General features: G+C 38.8%; 1 pseudogene; it reads left to right on the top strand.

Moving 5' to 3' along the window:
* Positions 1-2711: 2711 nt before the first annotated feature.
* LOC103730617 lies at positions 2712-9947 on the top strand (annotated as a pseudogene).
* Positions 9948-11651: the final 1704 nt, after the last annotated feature.

The raw sequence follows: 11651 nt of genomic DNA, 5'->3' as shown, positions 1-11651 counted from the left end.
TTAAAAAGGTTTCAGATGAAAAGGAAGTTATTTGGAGATCTCAAGCATAGGCATTTTTCATGCTTTATGGTTGATTCCTGAGCAAAGGTATTCTTTCTAGAGTTCCAGGGAAACAGACATTTTCTTGCATAAACAAATCCTTTGAAGATATAAAAGCTAATTCTGTATTAAGTTCAGAATTGTCTCTTTGGGATTGCTGTGTTTTTATCCATCTTGTTTCAGGGGTTTTAATGTCCTTAATCCTAACTGTCTAAGTTAAGAGAAAATGTGGACATTAGGCATTTTGATTCATAGTTGAAAGCCCTGTTTTAATCCAGTGGAGTATAAGATAGAAGTTGTTCCTGATTGGTGTGAAGGGTGAGTCTGGAGAGTCAATTCTGAAGCAGGATTGCAGTCAGCATCAGTGTTCAGGGACAAAAAAAGCTCCTCAGGAAACAGAGGAGGAACCCTGGAGTCTTCTGTTTAGTGTCTGATCAAATCTCTTAGGATAAAGTGCAGAGAAATTGAGATACAGAGAAAGCAAGCAAGTGGTGTTACAAACAAAGTCTACTGGGGATCCTTTAGGGAGCAGAGTTCATAGTGAGAAAGCAATAGACTAGATTAAACAGTGACACTTAAAAAAATTGAACTTCCTGATCTTAGAAAGTTTCAGTGCTTATCTCTAGAGAGTTGAGGCACATGGAAACATGGTCAAAGTAAAGCGTAATGGACTACCAGATTAGAATAGATAGTGTCTCAGCTCTAAGCAGAATAAGGAGAAATGAAATGGCAAAAGACCAATATTTAGAGTTAGAAAAAGCCAGAAGCAAAGACTAGGAGGGAATTGAAAACGAGAAAGAGAGAAAGGAAGTTTCAGGGGAGGGGGGAGAGAGAGAAAACCTGATAATGCCAGATATTCAGAAAATCAAAGCCAAAGCATTCTGAAAAGATTTCAGGGCATTTTGCAACTAGGAATGTTTTCCTTAAGTATGTTTAGGGGACAAGTGGGGATCGAGGTCTAGGAATGTGTAAAAACTGGAGAGTGAAAGCCATATTCTAAGGAGTGAGGCAGGGAGATTCTGAAGGGTCAGGTAGCAGGACCAAAGGGTAAGGAATGGAGACTCTGAGGGGTGAGGCTCAGAGGGGTGAGGAAGGGGAGGTGTTTTAGTTTTAAACCAAATAAGAAAGAATTGTGTATATACAGAGGCTAGAATGAAGGAGTTTATAGAAAAGAGGGAAGAAATGACTAAGGAAACACTTGAAGTATATATTTTTTTTAAGTTTTACAAAAACTTTACTGAGAATTTCATAAATGCACATAAGGTGTTTTGATCAAATCCATGCCCACTCCCTCCCCTCCAACATTCCCCTCTCTGAAGAGGTAACGCTAAAATCTTTTAAAGATTAGATAAAATCTCCAAAATACTTTTGACATTTTTGGCCTTTGGAACAGAATATTTGCGAAGAGGCCCAAGGATATTTTGACTTTTAGCCAAGAATCTGGCTACATCTCTTTGGGGTCTTTTTACCCTAACTGCCTAACCAATCCCTACCTCCTATTCTTATCATGCCATCCTCTGAAGGTTTTGTCCAAATTGCCAATAGGGAATAGGGACGCAGATTGCTCTGGCTTCTTCCATGCTGAACAGAGACGCAGGGTTAGGCAACTGGAGTACCCCTGCAGTGATCTATCTAAATGACTCCCAAATTGCATAACTTTTGTCTCTAAGGGGAAAAGAAAGTCCTTGAATCATGAGTAGGAGATGTGAAGGAGAAGTAAAGGCAAGAGTAATTAGCATTACAAGTTCTAGACAGGGAACTAAATAGTACATAGAGAATTTCAAACTTGTATTCTAAAATATAATTGCATAGTTTTAGTTTGAGAATTATATCCATTTAATTGTTAAAGTATTTTCATTTATTTATTTATTTTTTAACTTCCCAGAATGGTTTTTATCTCTTGAAGGTCAGTTAGAACATAGGTAAAAGTATACTGGGACTGTAGAAGAGAATAGAATGTAATGGAAAACCCTTTGGTGTCTGGCAATGAAAGAGTTATACATCAAGGCATGGATGCCCAGGACCACCTGTAGAGTGAAGAATACAGGTGGCCCTATCTGGGGGTGGGAGGTTCATTCCCCAGATTCAGTTCATCTAAAACCAGAATCTGCAAATAACAAGAGGCTCTCCCTATCCCCAGTATAAGAGGCAAACCTACTATCATACACAATCTTGGACTGCAGTGGATGGGCTGTGGGGAATGTCTCCACTCAAAGAAGACTGAGACTGCTTCCCCAACACCAGGAAGTACTCCATCTTCTACTCTCCTCCACCATTAGCCTACCACCAGAGGAATGTGGAACTGTGGATCACAGCATAGGACCAAATTCCAGGCTGTTTTGAGAGGACCACAGCTCTAGCTCCCAGAAGGGGACCAAAGCCCCAAGTTCAAGGGAGGGACCACATCTTCAGCACATTTGAAGGGATGATAGCTCCAGGTCCATGAGAAGAGACCACAAATCCAGAAGACGAGAGGGGACCACAATTCCAGCTAACCCAGGGTTTTTGTTTTATTTTGTTTTGGTGGGGGGGGCTTGAAAGAGGGACTACAGCTCCTGGTTCACAGAAGGGGATGTCAGCATCGGCTTACAGGAGAATATCACATCACATATCTAGCTCACAGAAGGGAATCACAGCTCCAGGTTTACAAAAGGGACACAAAGCACTAGCTCATGGCAAGGTACCATAAGCCTGAACTGAACGAAGGGAACTATAATTCCTGGTTCGTAGAACTCCAGCTCATACGAAGGTACATAGCTTTAGCACACAGAAGGGGACCACAGCTCCATCCTACAGGAAGCAACCACAACTCTGGATCGTAATGGAGACCAGAGCTCCCAGTGTATGGGAAAGGACTGCAGTTTCAGGTTCATGAGATGGGGCCCCAATTCCAGGTTCACAGGAGGGGATCACAACTCTGGCTTATAGGAGGGGAAGAAAGCTCCAGGTTCATGGGAGGGGACCATAGCTCAAGATTCTTGAGGGAGGACCACATAGCCAGCTTTACATAAGGGAAATTACAAACACAGCTCACAGGAGGTGACCAAAGCTTCAGTTTTGGGAGAGGATTACAACTCTGGCTCACTAGAGAGGAGCACAGCACCAGCTCACTGGAGGAAATCATAGCTAAAGGTTCACAGGAAGGGACAGCAGTTTGGGCTGATGGGAGGGGGACATAGCTTCAGGTATACAAGAGAGAACCACAAGTATAGGTTGACATGAAGCTTCCACAACTCCAGGTTTTGGGGAGGCAACCACAATCACAGGCTCACAGCAGGGGGCCACAGCTCCAGGCTCATGAGAAACAACCACAGTTCCAGATTGACAGGATAGGACCACAACTCCAGGTTCATGGGAAGGGACCCCAGCTTAAGGTTCAAGGGAGATGAAGACAGTTCCTGGCTCACAGGAGAGGGGGTCACAGTTTCAATTACACTTCTTCAGACTCTTTTCTTGTGTCCATTACTTGGTTGACACAATTATACTTGCATTTATGTAGACAATTTGGCACCAGTGCAGCAAATGGAGGCAATGATTACTTGCTGGTTTGAATTTCTTGTCAATGTGACATCCCTATTGGAGAAAACCACCTTTCACTTTTGCTCAAGCAGACAGAGACAGATGTATCAGGGGTTTCTTTGTTGGTTTTATCATTGTTGTTATTTTTTATGATCAATATTCTGGTTGGCTTTCTGTGTTAACTATGACTTTTGCATCTTCCTCTCTGTCTAGGTGGAGCCAGTGATGATATCACATCTTCTTACCTAGAGTCAGGTTTACTGAGAGCCACCATCAATGCCATCTTGGCTCTCATACAAATACATCTTACCATACAGAATAATTCCTCTACCCTAAAAAACATCCTTTAAAAAAATCATTACTCTTGAAACACATATTTTTTTGGTTTTGTAAAATTCTATGTAAATGGACACACAGTGCATGGCATTTCAGAACAGACACACACAAACTCGACACACATAGCCTTTCAGAACAAACATACAGACACACACAAAGCCTTTCCGAACACACAAAGCATAGTGCACATATGTAAATTCATAAACAAAAATAATAATTAATAAAGTAAACTAACAATATGTTTTCATAGTAGCTGTAGTATGTGCATTTCTACCATAACTAAATCTATATCCAAGCTAGTCACTGACTTCTCCAGCCATTAGTGTTATCAGTTGTTCATTAATGCTTGTCTTTTTATAACCATTCTGCTAGGTGGTTCATTATATCAAATAGAGCTTTTTATAAGTTATCATCCAGCATTATTTTCCCTGTTCCCTTTCTTTACTCCTGCATATTCTCTTCCTCTCTGCTTTCCACTTTTAAAAGGATAGATTCCACATATGAAAGAAAACATACAATATTTGCCTTTCTGATCCTGATTTATTTCACTTAACATAATCTCTACTGCTACTTATTTTCTTGCAAGTGATGTGGTTTTTCTTTTTCAATTAAGTTTATTATCTGAAAATTTCATACAAGTATAATACATACTGATTATTCCCTCCCCAAACCTCCTTCTCTGTCTCTCCCATAGTTATCAATCGCCCTTATTGCTACAAGTCCCTTTCCTGGACTGTGATCTTTTTCATTTCTTTTGTGACTCAGTGACTTTAATCAGAGCAACCTATGTTTTCATTGAGTTGGAAATGTTGGTTAGTTTGGTGAGCTCACCAGTAGGGACAACTGAAGATAACAACTCCACATCTCACAGAATCTGTCCTTAGCTGATAATTCATTTGTAGAGTAGGACCCTCTGAGCATTGCCTCCATCTGTGGACCCTCTAGTCCTGGTCTCATGTAGGTAACCACTGCAACTCTGAATTTGTGATTTCAGTTGTGCCTTTCCCAGAAGAAAATGTTTCACAGGACTTCTCCCTGTCTGCCGACTCTTACATTCTTTCAGTCCCACGATCCATAATATTCCCTGAGTCATAGAGGTGATGTATGAATGTCCTGTTTAGAGTTCAGCTGTCTGTACTCACTTGTTAGCAACTCCAGAAGCCATGAGATTCTGCATTCACTGCATTCACTACAAAGTAGGGCTTCTCTGATAAGAATTTGAAGTAATATTAGTCTATAAGTGAAAACATAATTAGTGGGCATTTTTACACTATGCTAATTTAAATTAACAGCAATGTTAAGTTCCCTCATCTCATAATTTTTACTGGATTTACAGTTCCAGGCATATGTTCCCTCCTGTACATCTAGTATCAAATTGAAGAACAGTTGGTTACCATGGCTGCAGGTGTGTCAGCACTGCACAAGTGTGCAGATCTCAACTACCAATTTGGTATTGTAGTTCATAGGATTCACAACTAGGTAAGACCACTGATGTCTTTTCTTCTCCAGCAGCCAACATAGCTGCTTCTGGCACTACTTAAACCAGTGTGTTAGGAAAATGCTTCCGACAGTTCAGTTCCAGCTTTACTTCTTCTGTCATCAAGGTGGCATCGTCAACAATAAAGTCTTATTGTCTAGTTCTTGTAAGAAAGAGAGGAGGCAGGAGCCCATTTTACTTGAGGGACATCTTAAGCTTCCCCAGACAAAATCTCATAAGGAGGTATCTCATACCTGGTATCAAGATTTTTCTTTCATTATCCATTGCAGTTAAGAGCATCATTATAGCGCCTTGTAGAGTATTTCCTAATATCTTTCACCACAGTTTGAATGTACATTGTTAATGCTGGATGTTGTGGTGCACACTTTTAATCCTAGCCCTCAGCAGACATACAAAGGCAGATCTCTGTGAGATCCAGGTCAGCCTCATCTACATAGTGAGGTCCAGGCCAGTTGGGCTATATGAAAACCTTATCTCAAAAAATTCAAGAGCGAGAGGGGGGGAGAGAGAGAGAGGGGAGGGAGAGAGGAGAGAGAGAGAGACACACAGAGAGAGAGAGAGAGAGAGAGAGAGAGAGAGAGAGAGAGAGAGAGAGAGAGATACTCTGGAAGTTTGTATTCTCAGGGACTGATGGAACTGTACTACATTGTGTATACATACCTCTTTTCTTTTCCATTCATCTGTTGATGGACACCTGTGCTGATTTCATAAACTAAGCTCCTGATAATACTGCTACAGTAATTATGGGTATGCAGGTATACATCATGTGTAGTGTCTAATTCATTCAAGCATGTGCCCACAATTAGTACAGATGAATCATAAAGCAGTTTTAATATTTGAGAAACCACCATACTCTTTTTCATAGTGGGGGTAGAAATTTACAGTCCAACCAGCATTATATAAAGCCCTTCTTCATTGATTTCTTCCCAACATTTATTGTAGCTTAACTACTTGATGATAGCCATCCTGACTAAGGTGAGACAGAATATTAATATAGCTTTGACTTAAAATTTTCTGTGACTACGGATGTGGAATTTATATATTTTATATATTTAAAATAGTGGTGTTAATTTGTATTTCTTTGTAACAATTGGTATTGTGGACATCTTTTCATATGCTTATATGACATCTGTAACTTTTTCTCGATGAGTTATCAATATTTTATACCTATTGGGGGGATAGTTTGCTATAACTGATGATTAATCATACTTGTGTATTCTGACACGGTTTTAAATATTTACAAATTAATTTTTTTTAAACTTAGTAGTTTCTTTTTCTTTCAACAGAATCTGTACAAAAAAAGGAGCAAACATTGCTAAATTGAATAAAGACAAATTTATAACCTTTCATGGACTGGACTCTGATTGCCAACAAAAATCTCTTCATCATTCTATTATCATTAAGCTATTCTCTTGTGTTAACTTCTTACGGTTTTCTAACTTTATGTTTCACAATTAAGTTAATGATTCATTTGAATTTATTATTGTATTAGCCATGAAATGAGTGAAATTTTCATCATTCATGTTTGCAAATGACAATTGCTTCAGCAACTATGTTGGGAATACATTTTCCCACCACTGAATAGTTTTTCCACTTCTTGTCAAAAATCTTTTGATCAGTAAATTATGTGTCACATAACAAAGTGAACTCATTGTAAGGAATGACATTAGGCAATTTGTAATTTTGCAAACACCAGATCGTAGTTACATAAACCTTCATAAGGGAGATCTCAAAAGGTCTGTTATTCTCTACAATCCTTCTCTATATCACTGGACTCATAGGTTATTATGGCATCTTGCAAGAGGTGTTCCATTATGTATGATTTCTTCTTTGCTTTGTAGTGCCCTGGCAAAACACACCTTACAATAGGCATAAGGCTCTGGGCTTGGCACTGTGCCAAATCAAAAACTAATTCAGTTTGTAATCTTAAACTTCAAAACCAAGTAGGTTTTTTTCTCTTTTCTAGGTTGTGTTTTGTTTTGTTGTTGTTTTATTTTTGCTTTTTTGATATTGTCTCCCTGTAGCTCCAGCTGGCCTGGGACTCACTGTGTAGACCAGGCTACCTCTGCCTCTGTCTCTCCTGTGCTTCATTTAAAGCATACACCACCAAACCCAGCTACTTATCTTCTCGTTAAGAGCCTCTATACCTGCACTGATTTTTTTCGTTCGTTTGTTGGTCTGTATGCTTGTTTCAAAATTCTTTTGGAATCCGCTTATTAAAACAGGGATGATTAGCTGGGCATTGTGGCGCACACCTTTAATCCCAGCACTGGGAAAGCAAAAGCAGACTGATCTCTGTGAGTTCAAGGCCGGCCTGGTCTACATAGTGAGTTCCAGGACAGCTGGGGCTACAGGGAGACCCTGTCTCAAAAAGACAAAAAAAAAAAAAAAAAAATTCCCCCCCAAAACCAGGGATGATTCAGTTACATTAAATGTTTGCTCTTGAAATTTACTTTCTTCCACAATCAACTTTTCCAGGAATTCCACTATTGTATTCACATTGGCACTCATAGATTAACCACATCATTTAACAAATGTTTTTGTTGTTGCTGTTTTTTTTTTTTTTTTATTTGATTCTTTGCTTTCTTCTTTGCTTTGCTTGTGAGATAGGATCCACTGTGTATGGCAGGCTGCCCTTGATTTTGTGATTCTCTTGTTTTAAATTCACAAGTTCTGGGATTATAGACATGTACCACCATGCCTAGTTAATAAAGATGCTTGAATTATTTTAATTTCCTAAAGCTAGGGCAAACAAGATGAAGGTGCTTGTCACCAACCCTCGTGATTCACATTCAGTTCTAGAGCGCACAGTGTAGAAGAAAACCCTGAATTTTGCAAGTTGTCCTTAGACCGCCACAGATTTTCTTTTGCACACATATACCCACATAGATTTGGACACACATACACACAGACACACACAGACACACACACACACACACACACTGTATAAATAAATAAATGTAAAATATGAGAGAGAAAGGAAGAGAAGTCAAAGGAAACAGTAAATCCAGTAATTAGACACAAAATTGTGCTTCACCATCATAACCAAACATTGTCCTTTGGCTGGAACCTTTGTGGTATTTGGATGATACTGTTTGGTGCCCAGTCTTCAGCTCATTGTTATCAAATTTTCAATGAATAGTACTGAGTTGTCATGAAAATCATTGGCTTTAAGGATGCAGGTTCTTTAGCATCTTCTATCAATTTGCTCTTATTCCTTGAAATCAAGGAAGTGAGGGTACTGTGCTGAGCACTGAATTGTAACTGCCATTTTTTTACATTCTTAGTCATTAATAATTTTTAATTTGTTTCCTCCATCAATTGTTAAATGTGAACTTTTTTTAGTTTCTTTTTTTACTTCATATTTTTATTGAGCTTTTAAATTTCATACAACACTTCCCACTCAAATCTAGACCCCTTCTCCCATCCATACTACCTCCTCCTTCCCACTGAACCCTATGCACTCTGCCATACATGTTGAGTTCTATTCATTCAGGTGTTTTTAACCAAATGTCTTGTCCTTCCATGTAAATGCGTCCATTGGAGTCTAGTCAGCTCATCCATTTAAGGCATACTCTCCCTCGCCCAGCAGCAATCAGCCTCAAATATTTCTGAATCTAGTGCTGGCCTGCCACCTATTTCTCACCTCCCCTTTGGGCCTTAGTTTAATTGAACTGACATGGGTCCTGCCCTCAATGCCACCACTGCCACAGGCTCATATGAGCAAGCCTCCCATTGTTGGAAACTTCCACCTCCCTATGGTCATGAACCAGCCATGCCTGTTACAGTCTTTCCACCTCCTCTTCTGCAATGAGCCATGAGTGGGTGAGGTTCCATATAGGAACTCCCAACAAGAAGGAAACAAAAAAAAATTCAAACTTGAGCCAAATGCTGATCAACCTTTTCTGTACAGAAATGAGGTTTATGTTTGGATCTATAAACCAGTTCACATTAAAACATTTGTCATGGTATTAATTCTTGTGTTTGGAGTAATAGCAACCACCCTCTTCCCTCCCTAGACAGGAGAAATGAGAGTAGGTGTTTATTACCTCAGTGTGGGCACAGGCTGTTTTGTAGCCAGCATTCTTCTCCTTGCCATTGCTCATTGCATTCTGTTCCTCACCATTTGGCTGATAACTGGAAGAAGGCATCACTTTTGGTTCTTGCCAAATCTGACTGCCAATATGGGCTTCATTGACTCCTTCAGGCCTCTGTACACACATGAATACAAAGGACCAAAAACAGACTTAAAGAAAGATGAGATATCTGAAACCAAAAAAGCAGCAGAAGTCCAACAGTGAAAAAATGTCAGGTAGTGAGAAAAAGGGAAGATGAGGAGGGAAAAGCAGGTCCAGGAAATCCTGGAGCAGAAGGCTCAGGTGGAGAACGACATTCAGACACAGGAGATGACCAGTCCCAGCACAGGAGTGGAAATGCGAATGACTTTGAAATGATCACAAGAGAGGAACTGGAACAGCAGACTGATGGGGATTGCGATGAGGAGAAAGAAAACAGAAATGGAGGAAGGCCTAAATCTGCACTTGAAAAACTGTAATCTGACTAATTTGGGAACTCAGTTAAGTGCAAGAGTTTAGATTTTTCTATTTTTACAGATCATTATGTACACATGACATTTATAGAGTTCTTTAAATCCATTTCCTGAAATGGATTTGACATCTAGTTACAGTCAGCCCTTTGTTTTATAGAATATTGGTACTGTTATTGGTATGGTCTGAAGCTATTAAGTTTTATATATTTGATAACTTTACAGTTATGTAGACCTCATTTTTATAGTCCTCAAAGATTCATTGTCCAAAAAGACATTTAGATTAAGGGCATTTTTGATAATTATATGGCTTTTAAAATATTTTATTATTTTTATTTTATGTGTATGCATGTATTGCCTGCATGTAGTTAAGTGCACCTGTGTCGTGCAATGCCTGCAGAGGACAGAAGAGACTATCAGATCCCCTGGAACTGGAGTTAGAATAGAAGAGTTATTATCTGCCATGTTGGTGCTGGGAGTCGAACTTGGGTCTAGACTAATCGAAGCAACTAAAAAAACCACAGCGTTTCAGATTATGCAGGTTACATAACCATGTCAGTTTCTTTAGGATGAAATTGTTCTTGATAGCTATGCTCTTCTTTTTCTTTATAAAATTATACCAGGAAATTCCTTTTAAGATTTTGAGGTAGCAGGGATTAAGAACATTTTGTAAAAACAAACCAACTCATCACAGTGCAACAATAGTTTACATTTAGGTAAAAATTCTTCTTTTCCAACGTGGGAAATCCAAACTGAAGTGTACAGTCAATTCAAAGTTAGTCATCTCCATCAGAAGGTGAAGAGCATTGATTGGATGGTGAAGGAGCTTCCTTCTTCCCTGTCTCCTTAATATAACATAATGTTATCAAGTTTCAATGAATGGTACACATTCCTGCTGAGTTGTTACTAATATTATAGGCTGCAAGGATGCACGTTCTTTAACATCTTCTACCAATTTGTTCCTATTCCTCAAGATCATAGATGAGGCAGAAGTGAGGGTACCATGAATGACCACTGAAATATAACTATCAATTTTTTTACATTCTTAGTTATTGGGAATTTTTAATTTGTATTATGCATCAATTTCTAAATGTGAACTCTTAATATTAAAATTAGTAGTGGATTTTGTAAGCTGGAGGCCATGATAAAAAATACAGGATTAAATTAGCCACAAGAGAAAATAATGTGATGAATAGACAGAGTAATCTGTTTACTAGGTTGCTGTTCTTATAAAGTGGCATGTTGTATATGTGGAAGAATTAGAGCCTCCAGCAATAATTAAAGGCATAACAAACACAAGATGCATATAATATATAATGTACATCTCTCTCTATATATATATATTTATATACATATATATATACACATATGGCTAGAATGGAATGTCAAATACATTGTATTTCACTTGATTTAATGAGAAGATAATAAAATGTGTACATATTATAATAAAACTACTAAATATATAACTAAGCAAAATTAATATATTGATCAAAACCAGAATGCATACTTTCACAGAAAATATTTATGTCAAGGGATCAAAATTACAGCTTTAGGGCCCCCATACCTAGTTCCACCTCCCAGTCCTCTAACACTAACTATGGCTACTTTCCCACTCTGGGACCCCGGAGGTCTGACAGTGAACACCAGGAATCAAACCTAGACCCAGTGCGCCTACTGGCAAACACAGTAGCAAGAATCTGCCAAGCCTACAGA

Source organism: Nannospalax galili, unplaced genomic scaffold, assembly GCF_000622305.1.
Source record: "Nannospalax galili isolate Female #2095 unplaced genomic scaffold, S.galili_v1.0 scaffold413, whole genome shotgun sequence".
Taxonomy (NCBI): domain Eukaryota; kingdom Metazoa; phylum Chordata; class Mammalia; order Rodentia; family Spalacidae; genus Nannospalax; species Nannospalax galili.
The sequence above is the reverse complement of the archived record's forward strand: the minus strand, read 5'-3'. Positions and strand labels throughout refer to the sequence as shown.